The 24,164-nt window shown below is 37.7% G+C and overlaps 1 protein-coding gene across 1 annotated transcript in view; it reads right to left on the reverse strand.

Annotated features, from left to right (window-relative positions):
• HS3ST5 (heparan sulfate-glucosamine 3-sulfotransferase 5) overlaps positions 1-24,164 on the reverse strand; it is a 193,925-nt gene that overhangs the window by 103,810 nt on the left and 65,951 nt on the right. Inside the window, exon 2 of the mRNA XM_006157020.1 lies at positions 16,757-16,870. The gene's annotated coding sequence lies outside the window, so the exon portion shown is untranslated. The remainder of the gene's footprint in view (positions 1-16,756; positions 16,871-24,164) is intronic.

Genomic DNA, 24,164 nt, shown 5'->3' on the forward strand with positions numbered 1-24,164 from the left:
CACTTCACCTGGATGTGAGCAGGGTTTCCTCCCGGTGACCTCTGTCAAATATCTCACTAGAAGAGTCTTCCCTGAGATGGACATCAGAACCAAGCCCTCTCCCCCCACCCCTTGGCTTTTTCTATTCCCCTGACGTTTCCTTATCTTTCTCCATTGCCCGTGTCACACATGTGTTCCCTGTCCACCTCCCACTACACCCTCACCCCAACTAGCATGCCAGCTCCAGGGGGGCAGGCCATTTGTTCTGTCCACTGCCACCAACCCAGCCAGAGAGGAATCCTGAAAATTAGCAGGTGATTGAGAAGTATTGATGGGATGAATGTATGCTGTTTTGTAGATCACTGTCTTCATGGTTAACATGTTTAACTCTTTATTATATATCACATTTTGTTATGACACTAAATTTTGATAATGACTACTTTGTATTGTGACTTAATAAAATGCCCTCTTTCACATCCCTCTCTAATTTTAAGTGTTCTGAAGAAATATAAATAATCAAATATAAATAAATACAAAGGATACAAAGAATAGGGTAATAAAGAGAAACCAGTGGTGAAATTAAAAACAAAAATAATGCCAGTCAGTAGGTGGTTAAGGAAGCCAGATTCCACATGGCCTACTACATGGCTCAAGACCCAGGCCTAGTGGCTTGAAAAACATGCCAAGTACATGTGCAGGTGTGCCTAAAATCCCAAAGGAGAGAGATAGAGAAGACAAGGGCTTGCAGCATGACCATTCCCCGCAGAAGGTGCTTTCTCACTTTCCCTTTCTTTCCCTCTGTACAGCACGCTCACACAAGCTCTGACAAATTTTTTAAAAAGAGAGACAAAAGTATTAGTCCTCTGTTAATCAAGCCATGGACTCTATTCAAAACCTTGAAAAAAAGAAAAAAGAAAGATGGGAACCAGCAGTTAGCGTAATGGCTATGTCGCTGGACTCCCACGTAGTCGACTGCTGTTCATGTCCCAGACCCGGTGGCTTAAAACTCACGCCGGGTGCGTGTGCGTGCGTGCCCAAGATCCCAAGAGGAGAATGGAGGAGAAGGGATTGCGGCGTGACCATCCCCCCGGGGGGTGATTTCTCGCTTTCTGTCTCTAATGTCTCTGTCTGTCTGGCAAGCGCACGCGCCCTATAGCGCAAATCTCTCCAAAAAAAAGAAAAAAAGAAAAAAGAAAGAAAGAAAGAAAGAAAGAAAGAAAGAAAGAAAGAAAGAAAGAAAGAAAGAATTAGCATATGGCTTTGTAGTTCTACTAGAACACGGGAAAAAATCTAGGTTTGACTTCAGAATTTACTATGTACTAGATGTGTACTTTGGTAAATCACTTCATTTCGCAGATTCTGACTTTCCCTTTTTGTAAAAGAAGTATAATTATAGTTTCGGCCTCCCGGCTCCAAGGGAGGCTAAATGAGAACAGAGTATACTCAAGTCCTCAGTCTAGCGGTGGTCCATGTGCTCAGTCCTGAACAGGGGAGTGCTTGTGTGGGAGAGGGGAGGCAGGGGTGAGGGAATCAGGTGGAGCTGTGCCACAGACCACAGCAACTGCCAAGGACACAGCCAGTCCCAGTGCTACCACTAGAGCAACAAACAAGGGCACGAAGATGCAGAACCCATAAAGAGACCATTCTGCCCTACACCTAAGTGACTTCGCATATTTTTAAAAGGAAAATTCCCCAAACACGATCACTTTCAAATCTCTTCTAAACACAAATGTCACATACTAAACTCGGCTTGGGTTTGGTGTGAAATTTGATGGTAAACACAGGCTACATTTTTAGATTGAAATGGAAGCAGTGCTTTCAGACAGAGGTCCTACAACCCCCTAAACTAATTCGCTATGCTCTTTACCCTGGTGCACCAACAGAAACTGCCCATAGAAATGAATGAGCTAGTCTAGGTAGACGATGCTGTAAATAACAGCCACCAGGAAAAAAAAAATCCTGAAGAAAATTAATTTTCAATAGTGGAACAAAGCAGGGGAAACAGAACTGTGCTTCTCCTGCTTATGATTTATAACGTGTCCCCTTTTAACTCACAATAATGAATCACTGACTCCCCTTCAAGGAGTCTACTCTCTCTCTGAGATTCTCAGCATATATGTACATGTGAGGACAGGAACTTCCCTTCCCTTCTTGTAGGCTGTGTTCCCACATCCAATTATTTCCAACAGTTATAAAAAAAAGAAGAAAGGAAGAAAGAGAGAGAGAGAGAGAGAAAGAAAGGAAGAAAGAAAGAAATGAGAACAGAGTATACTCAAGTCCTCAGTCTAGCGGTGGTCCATGTGCTCAGTCCTGAACAGGGGAGTGCTTGTGTGGGAGAGGGGAGGCAGGGGTGAGGGAATCAGGTGGAGCTGTGCCACAGACCACAGCAACTGCCAAGGACACAGCCAGTCCCAGTGCTACCACTAGAGCAACAAACAAGGGCACGAAGATGCAGAACCCATAAAGAGACCATTCTGCCCTACACCTAAGTGACTTCGCATATTTTTAAAAGGAAAATTCCCCAAACACGATCACTTTCAAATCTCTTCTAAACACAAATGTCACATACTAAACTCGGCTTGGGTTTGGTGTGAAATTTGATGGTAAACACAGGCTACATTTTTAGATTGAAATGGAAGCAGTGCTTTCAGACAGAGGTCCTACAACCCCCTAAACTAATTCGCTATGCTCTTTACCCTGGTGCACCAACAGAAACTGCCCATAGAAATGAATGAGCTAGTCTAGGTAGACGATGCTGTAAATAACAGCCACCAGGAAAAAAAAAATCCTGAAGAAAATTAATTTTCAATAGTGGAACAAAGCAGGGGAAACAGAACTGTGCTTCTCCTGCTTATGATTTATAACGTGTCCCCTTTTAACTCACAATAATGAATCACTGACTCCCCTTCAAGGAGTCTACTCTCTCTCTGAGATTCTCAGCATATATGTACATGTGAGGACAGGAACTTCCCTTCCCTTCTTGTAGGCTGTGTTCCCACATCCAATTATTTCCAACAGTTATAAAAAAAAGAAGAAAGGAAGAAAGAGAGAGAGAGAGAGAGAAAGAAAGGAAGAAAGAAAGAAAGAAAGAAAGAAAGAAAGAAAGAAAACTTTAAAAGGAATTTCTTCTACAAGAATCTCCTTCACCACCCCATTCCAGTTTCTTCAGAATTCTGAGCTAAAGTTCACGAAGAGGTAGATATCTAAGAATTGGTTTAGGACACAAAATTAATATTCTTCTAAAGAACATTTTATGAATAAAAGTAAATGTCAAAATGGTGATGGAAAACCTATTGTGATCAAAAGTAGTATTTTGTAGTTGTGCTAAGTTCAAAAATATGTATTTAACATATAAGAAACAGTGGGACTATGTTAATGAAATGGTTATGCAACGTCCTGTTGGACAATCACATTTGCCTAGAATTCTATGAATTCTTGGTTATAGTCCCATTTATTACTTGTACCTGCTTTGCCCAAAGCCAAACCCTTCTTGGGAGATTCCACAGATCTTGTTTCCAAATCTGGTGGCTATAATTATTGATACCCAGCTGATTTCACATCTTGGCAGCATCTACCTAATTTCCCATGAGTGACCCTCTCTTTCTTCTGCACTGGCAACCTCAGTGACTACCATGACTATTCATCCCACTGTCCAAGTAAGGATTATGGATCCACCCTTGATCTCCAAGTGCAATACTATTCACCCTCTTTCCCCTATTGCCACTGTGGAGACTGAACCCAGATCATTATTACCTTTTATTCTGCTTTGCTCTAGCCTTCTAGGTGGTTTTCCTGCCTCCTTATTCCTATCCAATCTGTCTTTCACCGTGTACCAACCACACACAAATCTGATCAAGATAGTCATATTCAGACCACTCACTGGCATCTCAGAGAGTACAGTCATGGATTTCAGGGAATACGATTGAGAATGAGGAGATGGGGAGATGTAGTCCAAAGATAGACCGTTTCAGCGAGATAGGAGGATTCCCTTTGGGACATCCACTGCACAGCATCGTGACAATACTTAACATTCACTAAACTTTAAAATGCTAAGAGGGTAGGTTAAAAATGTTTTTACATTAAAAAATGCTAAGTATGTGAGATGACAGCTATGTTAACTAGCTTGATCTAACCATTTCAATTATACACACATACTTATATATATATATGTGTGTGTATATATATATATGTGTGTGTGTGTGTGTGTGTGGGTGTGTGTGTTGGGTGGCTTCCTCCAGGAAGCCCTCCTGAACGGAAGTACCTCTCCTGTGAAAACTCAAAGTGTCTAGACCTTCCTTTCATGCTTAGTCCCAGTGCACTATATAACAGGTGAACTCACAAGCCCCAAGAGCTTTGTGTTTCTGTTTGTGGTGCAATCTCCTTTACTTGCATAATACATAGCATTAGTAGGTCTTCAATAAGTATTTGGAAAATATTTGTGGAAAAGTAAAAGGTAGAATAAAATCTAGTTGTCAAATTTTAATTGACTTCAGAATGTCTGTCTACCCATAAATTATGAACAGCAAAACATTTACTATCTTTGGACAGAGGATGGAAGAATACCCACCTCAGAATTGAAAAACCAGAAACACTCCTAAATGTGCTAGCAATCTGAGAGATTTTTTATTATTATTATTTTCTCCATATAATAAATAGATGAAGAAAAAACCTGAAGGATCTAGCTAAAATCTGTTGCAGAGCCGGGATTACATGCAACTCCCAAAGCCCATACGAAAAAGTCAACAATCTGGATAAATGTGTTCAAATAAAATGTATTGAGTAATTGTCCTAGGCGAAATTCCACAAGGGATACAGACACAAAGTCTTTGCTTCATTCTAGTAAAAACAGCCCAGAATATTGAAGAGAGAGCCCATTTTGCATGTGGCTACTAATTAACACAAAAAATGGTGGTATCTGGCAAAAGTGTTCTGTCTTACAGAGAAGCTTATGATTGGACAGCCAGAATTTTTTCTAGCTCTTCTGCACCAGATGCTATAATTTCACTATTTAGCATAAAATGTGAATCCTCAGGTTCATTAACAAATCCAAATGCAAATGCAAACAGAGGAATATAATGGAAAACCAAACAGCAGATTCTCATTGTCGATCTTTTGTTGAAATCTAGGCCAGTGTTTTCCTCTGTAAACAGGTACTGAATTACAGATTCAAGGCCTAGGAATTGTTTACTCAGTTCTTCCCGGTTATTTTTAAGGTTAAAGTCCAGGGGAAAATAATTAGTAACCAAGAAATGATCAGGATTCATAAAAACTGATTGGTTGCATCTATGAAAACTGCAGCTGGTTGAAGTAGCTTCAAAAAGTTCATGGAAAATGCATATTACTAAAAAATGCATGAATTTTTATATATATATATTTTTTTTTTATCAAAATAATCTCATACACAAACTTTCTGAAATCCCCTCATTTCTATCCTGGGGCCTGACTATTTTGCTCCTGGGAACAGAATCAACAAAAATGCTTTTGTACTTCACTAAAAGACATACATGACAATGTTCACAGCAGCATTTTTGCAATAATCCCAAACTGGAATCAACCCAGTGATCATCCACACTAACTGGGTAAATAAAATATGATATATTTAAATGATGGGATATGCCATATAACAATGAGAACAACATATAACTACATATGAGCACATGGATGAATCTCAAGAACATTATACTAAGCCAAAAAAGTTGAGGTTGTATTTATATAAAGTTCAAAAAACAGGGCCAGCCTGTGGTGTGGTGGTGAAGACAGCTAGATCCCACAGGACTGACTGTGCAGTTGAATCTTTGACTCGGAGGCTTGAAAAGCACACTGGGAGCATGAGCATGCATGCCCAAACTCCTAAAAGGAGGAAGAAATGAAGAAGGGCTTTCTGTGTGACCATGCTCCACTGGAGATGCTTTCCCTGGCTTTCTCTCTCTGTGTCTCCATCAAGTAAGCACATGCACTCTCCAGAAAGAATGAAAAATAACAACAAACAACAACTAAAAGCAAACAAATAGCCTAACCTAATCTATGATGTGATAAGCCAGGAAAGTGGTTACTGGAGACAAGGGGTGATAATTGCAAGGGGACACACAAGGGTGTTTTTCTTTTTTTTTGGGGGGGGGAGAGTTTTTTTTTTTTTGAGAGGTTTTCACTATAGGGCGCGTGCACTCACCAGACAGACAGATAGAGACAGAGAGACAGAAAGCGAGAAATCACTCCCCAGAGGGCATGGTCATGCCGCAATCCCTTCTCCTCCATACTCCTCTCAGGATCTTGGGTACGCACGCACACGCGCCTGGTGTGAGTTTTTTTTTTTTTTTGAAAGAAGTATTTTATTAACTTTATTTACTCTTCTTCTTATTATTATTTTGGAGAGAACCACATTAAATTATATTCTAGCATAGTAGCATCACATCACACTTAATGTGTGACACAAGAAATTAAGAGATTATTGAATAGTTATTAGATTGTTTAACAAGGTATAGGGTGCACGGTTGAAGTAGGGCAGATTATTGAGACTTCAGATGATAAGATTATGTTTTATCATGACACAAAATATATCTTCTAGCTCATAGTAAGGTTTTATCACTTTGTTCCACTTCTCAGGTATCAATTTACAAGTGACTAGGACACATCTGTACCCGGTGTGAGTTTTAAGCCACCGGGTCCGGGACGTGAACCACAGTCGACCACGTGGGAGTTCAGCGACATAGCCATTACGCTAACTGCTGGTTCCTAAAGGGGGGAGAGGTTTTTGCTATAGGGCACGTGCGCTCGCCAGAAAGATGGAGAGAGACAGACAGACAGAAAGTGAGAAATCACCCCCCCCAGGGGGATGACCATGCCTCAATCCCTTCTTCTCCATTCTCCTCTTGGGATCTTGGGCACGCACACACGCACACATGCACACGAAGCGTGAATTTAAGCTACTGGGTCCGGGAATTGAACCACGGTCGACTACATGGGAGTCCACTGACATAGCCATTACACCAACTGCTGGTCCCAGGGTGCTCGTTTAATGTTGATTCAAGTGCTGGTTACACAGATAGGTGTGCTCACTTCATGAAAATCCAGTGAGGTAATAATGTGTGCATTTTGCTGTATGTATGCTAAATGTCAACAAAAAGTGTTCTTCCTCGAAAAAGAAACTTTGGCACTCATATTATTAGTCTACATTATCAAAAAAATGTTCTGGCACAATAGGAAAAATTTGTGGCATGTTTTGAATCTTATTTCTGCAAAAATTAACATTCGTTCTAGTCATAGCAATAAAAATAAATACTTCAACATTGAAAACATTTGCTAAAGAAACAAATGTGTTTGATGAGAAAACAAAACCACAACATTTCCTTTGGCAGGCACTGGTCCCATCAAAGGTAGCAAATGCAAGGCTGCTGAGGCGTTACTGAATTTGCTTACATGTTCCAGTTTACTCAAGATTCAGGATTTTGTAAAGTTGTATTGCTTTTTCAAAAAGCATAGGAATAAAAGTAATGGTAACACAAATTAAAAAGCTGAATTTCTAAAATGTTGCTATGAATATGTCACAACTCCATGGAGTTGTATAATGCCTCCATGCAATAGGCATTCTAAACATATTTGCCATATGAATGAGTGTGATATGGTGGGAACAGCAGTTGGAGTAATGGCTATGTCGCTGGACTCCCATATAGTCAACTGTAATTCGAGTCCCAGACCTGGTAGCTTGAACTCACATTGGGCGCAAGTCCATGCATGCCCAAGATCCCCAGAGGAGAATGGATGGTGTGGCCATCCCTCTGAGGGGTGATTTCTCATTTTATATCTCTCTGTTTCTATCTTTCTGGCGAGCACACATCCCCTATAGCAAAAACCTCTCAAAAGAAAAGAAAAGAAAAAAGAAATAGAATACTTCGAATCAGTCTTTGTCACATGGAGGTGCAATGATCATTTTTTAATATGTGGTTAAATAGGAAATTATACTTTTTCACTATTTTAATAGACAGAAAATGACAATGCTGGACAAAAAGAAAAACACCTCCATCAAAGCACTAATGTTATTTAAAAGTACTTATAAACTATTAAATATCTCTAATGACTTAAAGAAGCAAAAAATCATTTCAGACAAAGAAGTTTCATTAAAGAAAAACTTGAAAGTCATGAAGATCGTAGAAAATAAATGAAGAATTCCCTTTCCCTGCTATATTAAGAGAAAATATTGAGGCAGAAGTATTGTTCTCTCTGGAAGTGACTATATATTAAATTGGTGTCAAGAAAATCTTAGAAAATATTAGCTTTCAGGGAAAAACACTTACAATTTATATTTTCTACTTTTAAGTAATATATTCTTACTATGACTCTAAAATCTGTCTAAACTACCATTAACATTTTAAAAGAAACTTCTCCGGTTCTTACCAAACAGAAATAAATAATACTTGACAACAGCATTAGAGAACATAAACATAAAATTACCTGTTATTAAAAACTGAGCACATTTTTCTCAAAGAAATATATTACTCAGCTGTAAAATAGTATGTTTGCCATTCACACTAATGCTTCACCATTATGGTTCAATCTTCTAAAAAGCTGACATGGAAAATAATGGCGTAATAAACTAATTCATCATAATGTGCAAAAGAAACCACTGGAATAAATTGTAATAACCTTTCAAAAACTAGCAGCTTTTAAAAGTATTAATTTCTACTCCAGATAATTGGAAAGGACACCTGGGTGGGTAGGCAATATTTTTTATGGGATTGCTCTGTCAGGAGCTCAGATTGTCTCTGGACTCAGCAATGATCATTTAGCACTAAATGACAGTGAATCTTGCAAATGGGTCTTCCTGGATGGTGTTTGCCATAAATTATCAAACCCAGCTCCCCTCAAGGTCAGCCGCATGAGAGGGCAGGTATCAAACGGCCTTTGCGGAGACCTAGAGTGGTCCTCGGGTTTCTCCTAAATGGACAATAGTTGTGTTGGCTGCCATAAAATCAACTTAATGGACTGACAACATAAATTACCATCAAACTTTGACAACATTCCTCCTAGAAAACAGCCTAAGAATGCTTTTATATTAAAGTTGAAGAAAATGGATAACAATGTGTTTTGCTCTGTACTAGATCATAAATATTTTTAACAATGCTAAGTGGGGAATGAATTAATATTAGAAGCCACAATATGTTTTACTTGATGCATTAAAAACAGCATCCACGTAATACCAAAATGACACTTGCTTCTCAAGTAACTGATATATATATATAAATGTAACAGTGTGTGAGTGTGTATGTGTGTGTGCATCTGTGTTAAGGAAGAAGGTTGCATTTGCCTGGCACTCGATATTTTTACTAAACATAAATAGCTAAAAATAATACTGCTCACTTTCTAATCTTATTTTACCAGTGTATTCCGCTGGACCCACAGGAAAGAAAGAGAGCCTCTTGAACTCTCACAGTACTTGGAATAAATCATTAATTCACTCTCTCTGTGGCTCCATTTTTCCCATCTATAAAGTAATTATTATGCAAAGATATTTGGAAGATAATGGAGTTAATTCATGGAGGAAGGCACCAAGAAAATCCCAAATTACTAGACAATCTTATGAATATATTTGTGAAAGTAATCCACTCCCAAATTAATCAATTCATAGTTTTAAAACATTAGTGTGGTAGAAAATATAATGACAGCTAAATTAATACATTAGAATTTTGGAGGTAAACAAAACATGGTTTAACTGAATTTACTTATCTCACTGTGTGCTACCATCCTATAACTCCAAGTGTTATTATTGTTATAAAATAAAGCTAAACTTATTCTCTCAGTCATTTTTACAATAGTATTTATTATTTCTTGAAGTGCTGGGGTTCACTGTAGCTTTTGCCAAAAGAAATGCTGCATTGAGTAAAAGTAATACCTTTGTTGAATCCAAGGGCATTTCAGATGGAATATTCTATGCAATATCTCATGAACTCTATATACTTCCAATGTACAACAGTTCCAAAATAGAATGTAAAATTAGTGTGTTTTGTATCCCTCGCCCCAAGACTAGTCATCCCCTTCTCTCATATATTTTCTTGTGCCATCTCTTACATTTATTTCTTTCCTTCTGTTTCTCTTGTCACTTTTGTCCAGAACCTCATCGCCTTATACCTGAATTATTGCAGTAGTTTCTTTGTCCTGTTCTCTTTCTACCAATCCATCCTGCCTAGACCTGCCCAATTCATCTTTTTTAAAGCACTATTTTAATTATGTCACCCTCTGTTCAAAAATTTCAATAACTCCCCCATTATCCAGAGGCCAAAGACCAGTCTTTGGTTAGAATCAAAGCCTTTGGCTGTCTGGCCTTGCCCCTTCTTCCAGTCATCTCTCTTCAGTTTTCTTGCCCAAATCTTCAGGAGAAATTGTAATTGTGTTTGCTGGCTGGACATTTCCGTAATAATACATGCCTGACTGCCCAGTGCTGCCCAAGTTCCTGTCAACCTGGTTGCCTTCTTTTGGGCTACTTCAACCCTTAGCACCTCCAACCATAAAGCTGGAGCACTCTTTTTTGTTGTTTTTGTATTAAGCATGCTATATTTCACCATTGCAATTGTACGTGTGTTTGCTTTTGTTGCTTAATGGGCATCGTGTCTCCTCTCCTTAATTAATTTGTGTAGTTCTTTGAGGGCAAGGTGTTTTTTGTTTGTTTTTCACTTCTTACCTGCCAGTGTTCCTAACATAAAGTTATGGAAATAGCTGGCAGTCAATACACACCTGTTTAATGAAGGAATGCAAAGTTTTGCTCTAGGTTTCTAGAAAGATGAGGATGAAAGCTAATTATATCTTGTGGTATTTCAAAACAGCAAGTTCATTTGTTAGGCAGTTTTCCTGAGTTCAATATGTGCAAATTCACTTTCTAAAAAAGTTTTTACTGAAATTCTAGACTGTAAAACATGAGCGGAGCACATGGGATTTATCAGGTTCCTATCTCACTTTAAGGTAAACATGAGCAGAATTAAAATAAACACAAACTAGTACAAATGTATTGAACTAATAGTAACTTTCCTAAAGTTCTTGTAACCCTAACGTTAGTAATGTCTATGTAAAATTGAAACTATTCCAGAAATAATTTAAAAGTAACAAAGGATAAGTATGCAGCAGTCCAAAGTCTTTATTTTATAAATCAGACACATGATCTAGCCTATAATATTGTATAATAGAAAGAGCACAGATTGGGAAGCCCAGTGAGCCCTGAGTTGGCTACTTGGTTCTGCTCCTTCCTTGGTATGCCATCTCAAGCCAGTAACTCCACGCCTTTGAAGTTCTCCTAAGGCAAACCGGAATATTATTACCCAATTAATTTGAAAAAACTTGAGAAGTAGTCAACCCTTTTGAGCTACCTATTAAAATAATGGTTTTAATACCTCAGGCACCTAGCTCAGTACCTGGTACCTTAATAACGGGCAGATATTATTACTGTTTTTGTTTGAGATATTTTCTTGTTGCTCATTACTTCCATCCTCTGTAATATGAGGTGTCTTCAAAGAGTTCACAGGAAATATATACTATGAAAAATGTATGCAAGGATTTCAAAAAAAATTTTGCAACAAAATAAACTTGTACTTTAATTCCATTTTTCCATGAACTCTTGGAGTTAAAGAGCATGGGTGTAGGTGTCTCAGAGACTAGCATCTGAATTGTGGTGCTGCCATTAAGTAGTTTACTAATCTATTTATAAACCTATTTTAGCCTCAATTGCCCCATCTATTTAGAAAAGAAAATCTCTTTTCAGGATTATTCTCGACTAAGAATGATTTAAAATGTCTAGCATAGAGTAGACACTCTCTGAATAGCAGGTATTATTATAACTCTTATGAGTCCTCTTTCAGAGGTCCTGCTATAGAATACATGCTCATGAATGCTTTTTAAGTGAAAGAGGTAGGACATTTGTCTTTGTGTCTTATTACCTTGCAATAAAACATAATTTGGGATTATAAAAATTATTCTTATAAGCAGTATTTCTATATTGACTTATAGTTTACAAAATATCTTTGTAACCAATGCTATGATCCCAAAATGTTCCCCAGATTGGCAATTTATTGCTGAACTGTTGCAATCATTATTTTGTCACCCAGTCTATTATCATGATGCTTAATAATTAACAATAATGATAAACTGCGAATACTAAGGAGTCTGTTTTTTAAAAAGTAAAATGTGTTATTGTTATAGACCTTTATTTTTAAAGACTTGGCAGTTGAAATTGGACAGATGAAATTGAGCAATTGATCACAGATTTTCCATCTCAGCAGTCAATCTTGGAAGTACAGGCCTCCTCTAAGCAAGCTTTGACAAAATGCATATTAAAATGGTTTCTTAATTCCTTTTTGACTCCTTTAATACCGCTTAAAGTATCAGCTAGGCTATCTGTTCTCATTCAGGTTAAAATACAATTATTAAAAACTCTAGGAGGTGATGTCGAAAACAAAAAGAATAGAAAAATATGGGTCACTTTCTTGAATCTAAATAAATGTACTGTGTCATGTGCTGAGATTAATGACTTATTATCTAAACTCAGTAGGAATGCAATTAAGTGCTAAGAAACAGAAAGCACTTCACATTTTTATAAGACTGAGCTGTTTTTACTATCATAACAACTGAAGCATGTGCTTAATAGCTCATCAAATGCATTTACTTGACTTCAACACCTACAAGGTCAAAACCAGACACCAACTACAACTTAAAAGTGTCATTAACTCCTTTGAAAAACTGTTGAAGAGATTGTTTCAAGCAGCAGAAGGTTGGATCCCACTGAGGTTCTGATGTGTTTCAGGGACTATGGAAGGTGCACCTGTACATTAAAAACCATGTGTTTATGAACAGTGTTACTCTTAAAGCTCTAAATGCGAAGCTTGCCATACAATCATTCCTTAAGAAACAAGCCAATGGTTCCATATGTAACAGTCCTGATCTCCAATGTTTTGTATTTCAGTTTAGTGATTATGGACACTATACCTACATTTAAAACATGCTATATTGGGACCAGAAGATGGAGTAATGGATTCGTTGTTGGACTCCTATGTAGTTGACCACGGTTTGAGTCCTAAAATTGGCGACTTAAACTCATGCCAGGTGCATGTGTATGCATGCCCCAGATCCCGAGAGGAGATGGAGAAGAGACTGTGGCATGACCATTCCCCCTGGGGGTGATTTCTTGATTTCTATCTCTCTGGCAAGTGCATGCGCCCTATAGCAAAAATCTCTCTAAAAACCAAAACAGAAACAAAACATGCTATAACATATTTAAGGGTAACAGCCAGTCAGAAACTGAGAACTTAACAGCATCAGATTGGTACTAGACTATTTGGGGCAATCTTTTCTAGATTTGCTCCCCCAAATCCCTACACAGACATGTGTTTCTATATTTCTGATTTTTGTTTCCTTTTATTGCTTCTGCTTCTTTCCCATCATCTGCTAGGGATTTGAAACTATCTGGAGACTTACCGTTTCAGTGTTTCTATTTACCAGACTCACAACTATCTTTGTGTTTATAACATCTTGATCATTTCAAAGCTATTTTACAAATAAACTCTTTTAATCCTCTTAGTAATTGTGAGATGAGGGAACTGAGGCACAAAGAAGTTATATTTTATGCCTGAGGTCACTTGAAGTTAGTATCAAATCAGAATCCCAGCCTCATGACTCTATCCAGGGCTCACTTAATTTCCAAACTACTGTATCATTTGCTTGGTCTTTGGATTTCACTAGTGCTGGAAATTCTTTCTTACCACCTGTGCGATTTTTAATTGTGCTAGTTAAACTCTCTGGATTTTAGCTTCCTTGATGGTGAACAGGGATAACAATGACTACTTCATAGGTTATTTTAAAGATTAAATGAAATGATATATATAAAGTTAATAACTCTGAATAGTTTTAAGTGCTCAAAAATATCTTTCCAATCTCGGGAACCAGCAGTTAGCATAATGGCTGTGTCGCTGGACTCCCACGTAGTCGACTGTGGTTCGTGTCCCGGACCTGGTGGCTTAAAACTCACGGCAGGTGCGTGTGCGTGCATGCCCAAGATCCCGAGAGGAGAATGGAGGAGAAGGGATTGCAGCGTGACCATCCCCCCTGGGGGGTGATTTCTCACTTTCTGTCTCTATTCTCTGTCTGTCTGGCGAGCGTACGCGCCCTATAACCTCTCCAAAAAAAAAAAAAAAATCTTTCCAATCTCTACTCTTGCTGCCACTTCACCTAAAGATAACTCCTTAGACCTACTGAGGGTCTCTGAAATGATCTGGAATTAAGTGACAAGCCAGGAGGGAATAGCACTCATGAAGTATCAATATGGTGGCAAAGTTCAGTTTAACCAAGGACTTATCTGTTATCTATGGGGTCGTCGAAAAAGTCATGAAGCATTTTTGCATAGAAAACCAGAAAAACTATGTCATGACTTTTCCGACCTAGTACTACATCCTTAGAGAGTGCCTAGTACTATAGATGCATAGATGAAGTATCAGCAGTCAAGGAATTTTGCAAGAGACAAGAATAAAATTTGTTGATGATTTCCTAGACTAAGAGATTCTAAAAGAGGCAAGAGTGCCATGTTAAAAAAAAAAAGTTTATTTACTTTATAACAAGAGAGAAAAAAAAACAGAGAGAGAGACAAGCACTCTGACTACTACTTTCTTTTCTTTTTCTTTTTATTTGAGAGATTTTTGTTATAGGGTGCATGCTTGCTGGAGAGACAGAGCTGGAGAGGCAGAAGGAGACAGACAGACAGAAAGCAAAAAATCAGTCTCCAGGAAGGATGGCCATGTTGCAATGCAATTGCTTCTCCCTTCTCCTCTCAGGATTTTGGGCATGCATGTACATGCGCCCCAGCATGAACTTCAAGCCACTGTGTCCAGGACTCAAACCACGGTTGACTTACATGGGAGTCCAGCACCTTAACCACTATGCAACCTGCTGGTCTCCTGACTAGTTCTTTATGCCACGTTAAATTCCTAGCTTCAGTCAGTCCCAGATCATGGTCTCATGAACACATGCCTGGCATGCACAGATATATCCTGGGACATGAACCCAGTACCTTTCTATATGGGTCCAGTTGCATTACCACAGCACCATGGCCTGGCCCCTAGTTTGTCAATATTATAGAGTTCTTAGTAAATTCTCCCAAATAATTTCAAATAGAATAAAATAATTTACAACCAACTCATAGAAATGTATAGTTTACTTCTAAGTGGCATATTCCTCTAAAGCCCAAAGTATTATTTTTTTAGACAATTACATGGGGTGAGGGAGGCAGGTAGAAGGGCTAGTCTCAAATTAAGCCTAAGAATGAGAGGTTATAAATGCTAGGTATCTCTGCTGTGGTTCCATTACTATAGAATATTTGAGGATAGGTGTAGCCATTTGGTATTTTCCCCATCAGTGCCTTGGGACAGAAATACCTGTTGAACTGAATTTTAGTTCTCTGAGTTAAATAGACCAAAAAGTAGTTATAACTCTACCCCATTTGGCTTAGACTGTATAATAAGATAATCACAATCAACTAAAAACCTTCATGCTCAAAGTATTTTCCAAAAGACCAAACCTAATGAAATCTCAGCATAACTTGGTTTAAAATTTTAAGAATAGGGGAGATTAAATTTCATCACTATCAACAACAACTAGTCACTGGATGCTTATGCGTGAATTTATGTTCAGAAAAAGCCTAGGGTTTAAGGTTAGACAGTTGGTTTCGATCCTGTCTCCTTTAGCTAATATGGACTGACCTGACTTCTCAGGGCCACAGTGTTCCTATTTTGAGAACAGAGATGATGCCATCTACTTTACAGCATTACTAAGGATGTTAATTGAGATGGAATTTACTTCATATTATGCCATATTTATTATATTAGCCAGTACTAGAGAAGTAATAGTTTTTGAGTGTTTTATATGTAGACATTATTCTAAACCCTTTATATTTATTAATGTATTTAACTTTTTTCTGTCCAATGAGGTAGACGGTATTGTTGTCCATCTCTTTTTTAGAAATGAGGAAATTAGGGCATAGAAAGTTTTTTAAAGTCTTTGTCAAGGTCACCAAACAAGAGAAAGTTTTTTTAAAAAGTCTTTGTCAAGGTCACCCAGCTAGTCAACCCAAATAGTCCAGCAGCAGAACCTGCTCATAACCACTTCCTGTGTCCTCTCGCTGTATCTCAGCAGCTCATTCTACCTGTTTCACTTCCCTTTAGATTCTCGTATACTAAAATTCAACAGATCCTGTCTTTTCCAGAAATAAACTGTTGGCACACTGAGGACACATGGCATATGCACAGAGAGATGAAAGCAATAATGAGACGACCTGTGAAATGCCAGGAAATGGGATAACCCCAAGTGCTGTCCATTTGGGAAGAAAGCAAATAAAGAGAATAGCGAAAACAGCAAGATTCTGCAATGCAGATGGAACTTGCCTTTGACCTTGGAAACCAAACAGAACTCAAACCAGCCAAGAGGAGTTGGGAGAGTTATTTCAGACGGTGGTGAGGGCAAGGACAAAGGATTTTTGTGTTCATGAAATGGGTATCAGTTTCAGTGAGGGCAAGTTCCTCCACAGGAACACTGAGGCAAGAGTGAGAGGCAGTTTTCAAGTCATTTTGGAGAATGTTTTAAAAGCCCAGGAGGGGTGGGAAGACCTCCTGCAGGAGGAACCCTGGAGTTCGTGAGAGGCTGAATGCATGTGTCACAAGGCGGATGAGAAGGCAGGTGTATGCCACAGATGGCAGAAAAAAAAAGGAAAGTTAGGGGAAGGCTGCTAGCGAGCAGTAGTCTTCAGTACACATACCTACATTCAGACACTTCCCAATTATTCCAGCGATGATTATCTAGTTGGTGGGTATTCCATGGCCTCTCCTCACCTACTGGCTGTCCTTTTCGTTTGTTCCCTGCTTGTTAGCACCTAGGGGTGGACACGGAAGCAAAGTGATTTTCCAATTAGTCTTTTTTTTTTTTTTTTCCCTTGCTGCTCCTCAGTAGCTGTGGTAAAAGATTTTAAAGATTTATTGTGTCAGAAAGTATACTGTGAACAATCAGAACATTTCTTGTTCTTCCATCGCACCCCATGTACTTTTAGTCCCTTTATTAAACAATTTGCTGTCGAGGACCAGAAATTACATTCAAGCTTAACCCTGGAAAATGTAATCATTTATTCTCTTTGATCAGAGATAGGCTTGTAAATTGGGAGCTATCCACATGTATTTTCAAATAACATTCTTACAGCAAAACCTTGTCTCTGATCTGGCTCCTGAGGTTTTTCAGTAAGAACGGTTAAATTTAGTCTCCTTAAAAAAGCGAGGTATTACCTATCTCCAGACTGACCTTTGTACTGCCATACAATGATCATCCATATCAATCATTCTTAACTTTGCTACTTCTTGAATATATAAGGCAATTGCTGCTTCTTTCAAAGTTGAATATAGGCTAGCAGGAGACCTGAGTGATATTGTAGCTGCAGAGTATATGTCTGACTTTATCACTAAAGTGTCATATTGGGAGGGATAGCCAGAAAGAAAGAGACAAAAAAACTCCAAAAAAACAAAAAACAGATGTAATGCCAAATTCTTTCTTTAAAAAGTAATATTTAATGATTGCTTCAGGAGACTATTAAGAATATATATGGAGGAGAAGGGATTGCCGTGTGGCCATCCCCCCTGGGGGGGTGATTTCTTGCTTTCTGTCTCTCTGTCTCTCTTTCTGGCGAGCGTACACACCCTATAGCAAAAACCTCTCCCCCTCAACAAAAAGAATATATATGACATCTCAAAAGATTACACCATTATCACTAATATATATTGAATAAGAGTAGACACAAAGATTATTCTGGTCCTAAATGGCTCAGAAATTCATCTTTTAGTTCTGTCCATTGCATGCAAAAAAATTGGGGAGCAAAGCAAACACACGCACAAACTCAAACATATACACACACACAGTCTCTTTTGAGAAAATAAAAAGAGCTTAAGCGTTTATATCCTTGTCTAATAAAAGCCACCTAATGAATCTATGAGATTTCCTTTTCTCTAATTAACATACTTTCTTTTCTTTCTTTTTTTTTTTTTTTCCTTTCTTTTTATATTTGCTAGAGGGTGCACACACTTGCTTAAAAAATACAGAAAGAGAGAGAGAGAAGGTGAGAAAGCGCCCCATGTAGAGGATGGTGAGCTATAATCCTTTCTCCTCTATTTCTCCTTCCTGGGTTTTGGGCACACATGCACATGCCTTTCTCAAGCTGCTGGTCTGAGACTAAAGCTGTGTAGTTGGCCACATGAGATTTAGCTACCATAGCCACTCCACCACCAGGTGGCCCTAACATAATTTCATAAATTATTTCCAATTCTTCCACTTGGGTTCTTGTTAACTCTTTGTCTCACAACCCCAAATATTGCCCATATAGTTCTAAAGAAATAAGAAAAAGAGTAGAAAAAAGTACATCCAGTTTTCCTAGGATATGACATTTATCAATTATGCCCATATATTAGCCAAAAACTGGCTTTATAGTTTGTAAGAACTTCTTGGGAAATACACAGGCCTGCTGACTTCAGTATGAAACAATACAACGTCTCAACTATTTGCAATTTGTTTGATAAGCTAGAATTATTTCAAAGTTCCCAAATAAACAGAAATCGTTATAATTATGAATGATTAAAATGCTAAACTCAAGAGGGCACTCAACATTATTACACCATAGAACTCGTCCCCTAAGGGTAATGCCTTCAATTAGCTCAGTTTTTACAACAGAAGAAAAATGTGACAATCAGTAATTGCAGGTATTTAGTTCAAAGAACTAAACAAGCTAACTTACTTTTAAATCACCTTCTCTAAGCCAGCGGAGGCACTACTGTCTTAGATTCTTAGCATTTGTACTAATTCTAGAATATAGAAAAGCAACAGATAATAGAAAACAAACAAACAAACAAACACTGCCTTCAAAGTTATCAGTAGATGTACTTAGGCCTTATCAGCTCTTCTTATTGACTAGGCTAAAGTAAAAGGTAAGATACAACACAAGTGATTTTTTTTTTTTTTTTTTTGTAGAGAGGTTTTTGCTATAGGGCATGTGCACTCTCTAGAAAGACAGAGACAGAGAGACAAAAAGTGAGAAATTGCTCCCTAATGGGGATGGCCACGCCAGTCCCTTCTCCTCCATTCTCTTCTCAGGATCTTGGGCATACACGCACACACGCCTGGCGTGAGTTTAAGCCACCGGGTCTGGGACTCGAACTGCAGTCAACTACAGGGAGTCCAGCTACATAGCCATTATGCTAACTGCTGGTCCCACAACACAAGTGATTTTAAGAGGGAGCCTTTTTTTTTTTTTTGGTTGAGGTTTTCACTATTGGGCATGTGCGCTCGCCAGACAGACAGAGATATAGAGACAGAAAGCGAGAAATCACCCCCCAGAGGGGATGGTCACGCCGCAATCCCTTCTCCTCCATTCTCCTCTCGGGATCTTGGGCACGCACGCACACTTGCCCAGCGTGAGTTTCAAGCCCGAGTCTGGGACGTGAACCGCGGTCGACTACGTGGGAGTCCAGCGACATAGCCATTACGCCAACTGCTGGTTCCCAAGAGGGAGCCTTTTTAAAGATATGAGGGCACTTGAAAAGTTTATGGAAAAATGGGATTGAAGTATGAGTAACCTGGTGCAAAATGTTTAAAAATCCATGTATAATCTTTTTATAATATGCATTTTACATGGAAAGGGTTTTTTTTTTTTTTTTTTTTTTTTTTTTTTTTTTGCTGCTGAACAATAAACTTAATATTTAAGCAGGAGTATACTCTAAAGATATAAATACCGTATAGTAAAAACATAAATCAGTAACAGTCATTTTTACTATTATCAAGTATTATATACTGTGAAGAATGGTGTATGCTTTTTATTCTTTTTTCTATTTTTACTTATATTGTAATTTATGACTTATGTGTAATCATTATGCATTTTTGTATGGTAGAGTAGGTTTTTAAAAAGTATGCATATGATGTAATAAGTTGAGGATATAAAGATATTCACCATCTTCAACATATTACCTTATGTTGTGTACAATTGAAATTCACTCTACTGGTTATTTTGGAAATAAATATTAAATTTTCAATGATGTTCTTTACTGTGAAATATAATTGTAAAGAACAACAGAGTAATTAACAGTCAGAAACAAAAAGTCTCATAAATTATTGAGGACGAATTTTTGAAAGCAAAGATAACCTTAATAAAGCCAGTTAAAAAAGGATTTGTAATTTCCATGTAGAGGATTGTGAGAAATAAGAGTTTATAATCTTAACATTATCTCTGGTACCAATCATTGGTCCAATGAGAGATAGGTAAAATTGTAGAAAACTCATTAGGAACAGATAGAAAAAGAAAACTTTTACTCACTCACTGTGAGTTCTTGTAAGACCACAGTACTATACTGTATATAAAGAAGTCCTAGAAGAAGAAAAAAAAATTGAAAAGAGATATTTAAAAGTGAAGACGTGGTAAAAATCTGTGATTTGATGATTTATAGACTTTACAAAGTTCTTGATTTTAGCCTTCTTTAAATTCATTCCAAAGAAAAACTTAACTGCATGTAACAGTTTGGATATTTCCTCTGATTTCTAATTTAATACAATAAATAATGGTTATAATACTAAATATATAAATGCAATATGCAACCTGTTGAGACAACTGTCTATTAAATAATTGGTGAATTGTACTTAAACTTGCTTGTGTGTAAAACAGTGGAACCTGAATTTTTAGCATGCAGATACTTTCCCTTACAAAGCTCTCATTTGTTTTTCATTTGTTTTTGTTTTGTTGTTATATTTATGGTTTACTGGAAAATATGATAGTTGTGATAGTCATGCTTAACACTTTGGTTCAAGAGAAAAAATGGATGGGGTGTCATAGAGGTATTCAAAATTTAACAGTTCAGAAAATCCTTAGCTCTGCTGAGAAACTAAAGATGAGAATTATGTAGTATATACTTTGGTAATAAGGTGGTTTCCATCCAGTACAGTGATCATCATTCAGTTCATGCATTCTAAAATGTTCTGTTGTTTTTGATCACTGGAAACTAGGTTCAAAGTACATTCTTGCTCAACAAACTGATGCTACGAATATTAATGTTCCAAGATATTTACTCTATGTATGTCTTTGTCAATGAGTTGTGTTTCTTGTAGGCAATATTTAGAGGGGTCTTATTTTTTGTCCTTTGAGCCAATCCGTGGCTTTTAGTTGGAGAATTTAATACATTCACATTCAGTGTTATTATCGATATGTGTGGACTTATCCTGTCACTTTATTACTCTTATTTTGTTTTTCCAGTTGCTTTGTGTTCTCTTCTATTTATCTCCTTTTAGTTTCCTAGTATAGTATTCCCTTAAGTATTTTCTGAAGACCTAGTTTAGTTTTGGTGATTTTTTTCCCAGCTTTTGTTTATCTGGGAATGATTTTATTTCTTCTTATTTGAAGGATAATCTTGCTGGGTATAGTATTCTTGGCTGAAATTATTGCTTTTTTTCTCCTGAGTTTTAAATATGTCTTCCCACTCTTTTGTTGCATGCATTGTTTCAGCTGAAACGTCTGATGTTAGTCTAATGGGGGTAACCTTTATAAGTAACTTGTCAATTCTCTCTTGTCATTTTTAGAATATTGTCTTTGTCTTTGATTTTACCAATTTGGCTATGATATGCCTTGGAGAAGACCTACTTATGTTAAATCTATTTAATGACTTTTTTTTTTTTTTCTGGATTTGGATGACAACATGCCTCTTTAAATTTGGAAAGTTTTCAGCTAATATGTCATAAAAGAAACTTTCTATGCCTTTACCTGTCTCTTCACCTTCTGGAAAATCTATTATGTGGACATTTGGCTGTTTAATGTCTAGGATTTCCCACATGTTCTCATTTTTAATAGTTATTCTTCCATTCTTTTTAGTTGCTTGAATTGAATCAGAGGCTTTGTCTTCAAGGTCAGAGATTCTTTCTTCTGTGTGGTCTGATCAAGAATTCTGTTGGATTTAATTGCATTGTATTATCTCCAGGAATTCTGTTTGATTCTTTTTCAGGGAATCTATCTCTTTTCGGAATTCATCCTTCAAGTCATGGAAGGATTTTCTCATCTCCTGGAATTCATTGTCTGTTTTCTCTTGCATCTCATTGAGTTTTGTTATGATGCATATTCTAAATTATTCTTTTTCTGACATTTCTGTATTCTCTTGTGTTTTATCCATTGTTGGTGAGGAGTTATAATGTTCTTTTGGGAGGAAGGTATTTCCTGATTTTCTCCTCTTTCTTGGGACTCTGTTTTGATTTTTTCATTTCTTATGTCTTGTATATTTTGTGTTTTTTTTTTTTTTCCATCTTTGATTCCCTATCCCTAACCCTCTGCCCTGTCCAACCCTCCTCCCATTGTCTCTGGTATTCATGATTGCTTTCTATGCCTATCCCTCCCCCCTCATTTAATTGATTTGCTAATGAACTTAATTTGTCTAAATATTTGCAATAGCAAGCACAGCTGATATATACATACACAAGAACCCATGTCTGACTTTAGGCATAAACCTCAGTGAGTAGAATGAACATACTATAAAATAGTACCTAGCTGGGGCTATATAGCTTACTGTGGTCATCAAATACACAGTTTTTTCTTTAAATTTTGGTAACAGTTTTAGTATTTTTTTCTCTGAATTTTTTTTTAATTTACATTCATTCCCTGAGCATCATCACAACATACTAAATGTGGTTTCCCCTCTAGAGTAAACTGCATAGTGGCTTAATCATGCATGTTATCATCCATAAAATTCCATTACTACTTTCATATATATCTGTTTTTTACCCCATGTCTGACCCTCTGCCCTATTCCACTCTCTTGTTACACTATTTCTGCTGTCTATAGTTGTCTTCAATTCCTTTTCCCCCAACATTTTGTTGACCACACCATATCATAAGTAATCTAACTACCTTCAATAGCAAGTTCAGCTGGTGGTTTCAAGAAAGGCAGTTTTGAACTGGTAAGGTTATTTACTTGAAATTTGAAGCCTAGAAACAGGTTGGTATTTTGTTCAAATAGTAGGTACATGAATCTATTGACAGCTCAAGACAGGATAAAAATCCTTAAAACCGGACAACAAAGCTTAGAAGAAAAGCAGTAATATCTTAGTCAGATATTACTGCTTTTCTTCTGTGACTTGTTTTGATTTTTTTAAAAAGAATTATTTATTTAATTTAATTTATTATTATTTTTAATTTGCTATAGGGCATGTGTGTTCACCAGAGAGAGACCGAAATAGGGCGAGGGAAGTGAGAAAGCAAGCTTCCAGGTCTAAGACTTGAACTACGTTTGGTTATGTGGGAATTTAGCACCCCAACCACCACCCCACCTACTGGCCCCTTTACTTTGATTCTTTTTGCCATTTGATGCCATACTCACTTCTTCCTACATTGGAATGTTTCTGTAGTTGTGTGCTGGTGCACTTCCCTGTGGTGTAAGTTAGTTCTGTGCCAGTTTCCCCTCTCTACTCTGGGTGAGAGTGTAGAAACCACAGTGGGAGTTTTAGGTTCAGGTTTTCAGAAGACAGTTTCTTTCCTTTTACTGATGGAAGGGTTGTGGGGTGACAATTCCTCCAAAACCTCTCTATCTTCAGGTATTTGGTTCCTGTATATCCAAACCATTCTGATCCCCATGTGGCTAGAGGCTAAGAAGGACGAGTAGAATGTAAGGTGGTAGTGCAGTTTATGTGCAGCATGTTTCATGGTGTATGGAGCAGCCCCTCTTCCCCCACTGCAGGCTGCCGTAGTGGTCACCTCAGGACAGTGGCCTCTGCTTCCCCGCTGCTCCTGGATGGGTGTGGGGCAGAGCAGCATCAGCACAGCTGAGGCAGCAGCTACCTTCTATCTCTGGGACTGTAGAAACCAAGTGCTAGTCCTTGAAGACCAGAGCAGTCCCTCCTCCCCCACTGAAGGCTAGGTGGGGGTTTTTGGTGATTAGCTCAGGCTGAGTGGCCTTTGCTTCTCTGTTGCTCCTTCTATTGCTGGGAGTCTTAATGAATTTTTGAGAGAATCCTTGTATTTTATAAATGTGTCAATATACTTGTTCATTTAATTTACAACATTTAGAAAGCATGACCATGTTTTAAGAGTATATGCTAAATGATTGACAAACTGCATTGTAAGACCAAGCTGACAGGTTGCTAGAAACATATACATTCATATATATA

The sequence above is a fragment of the Tupaia chinensis genome, unplaced genomic scaffold, assembly GCF_000334495.1.
Source record: "Tupaia chinensis unplaced genomic scaffold, TupChi_1.0 Scaffold000527_1, whole genome shotgun sequence".
In the NCBI taxonomy this organism is placed as follows: Eukaryota; Metazoa; Chordata; class Mammalia; order Scandentia; family Tupaiidae; genus Tupaia; species Tupaia belangeri.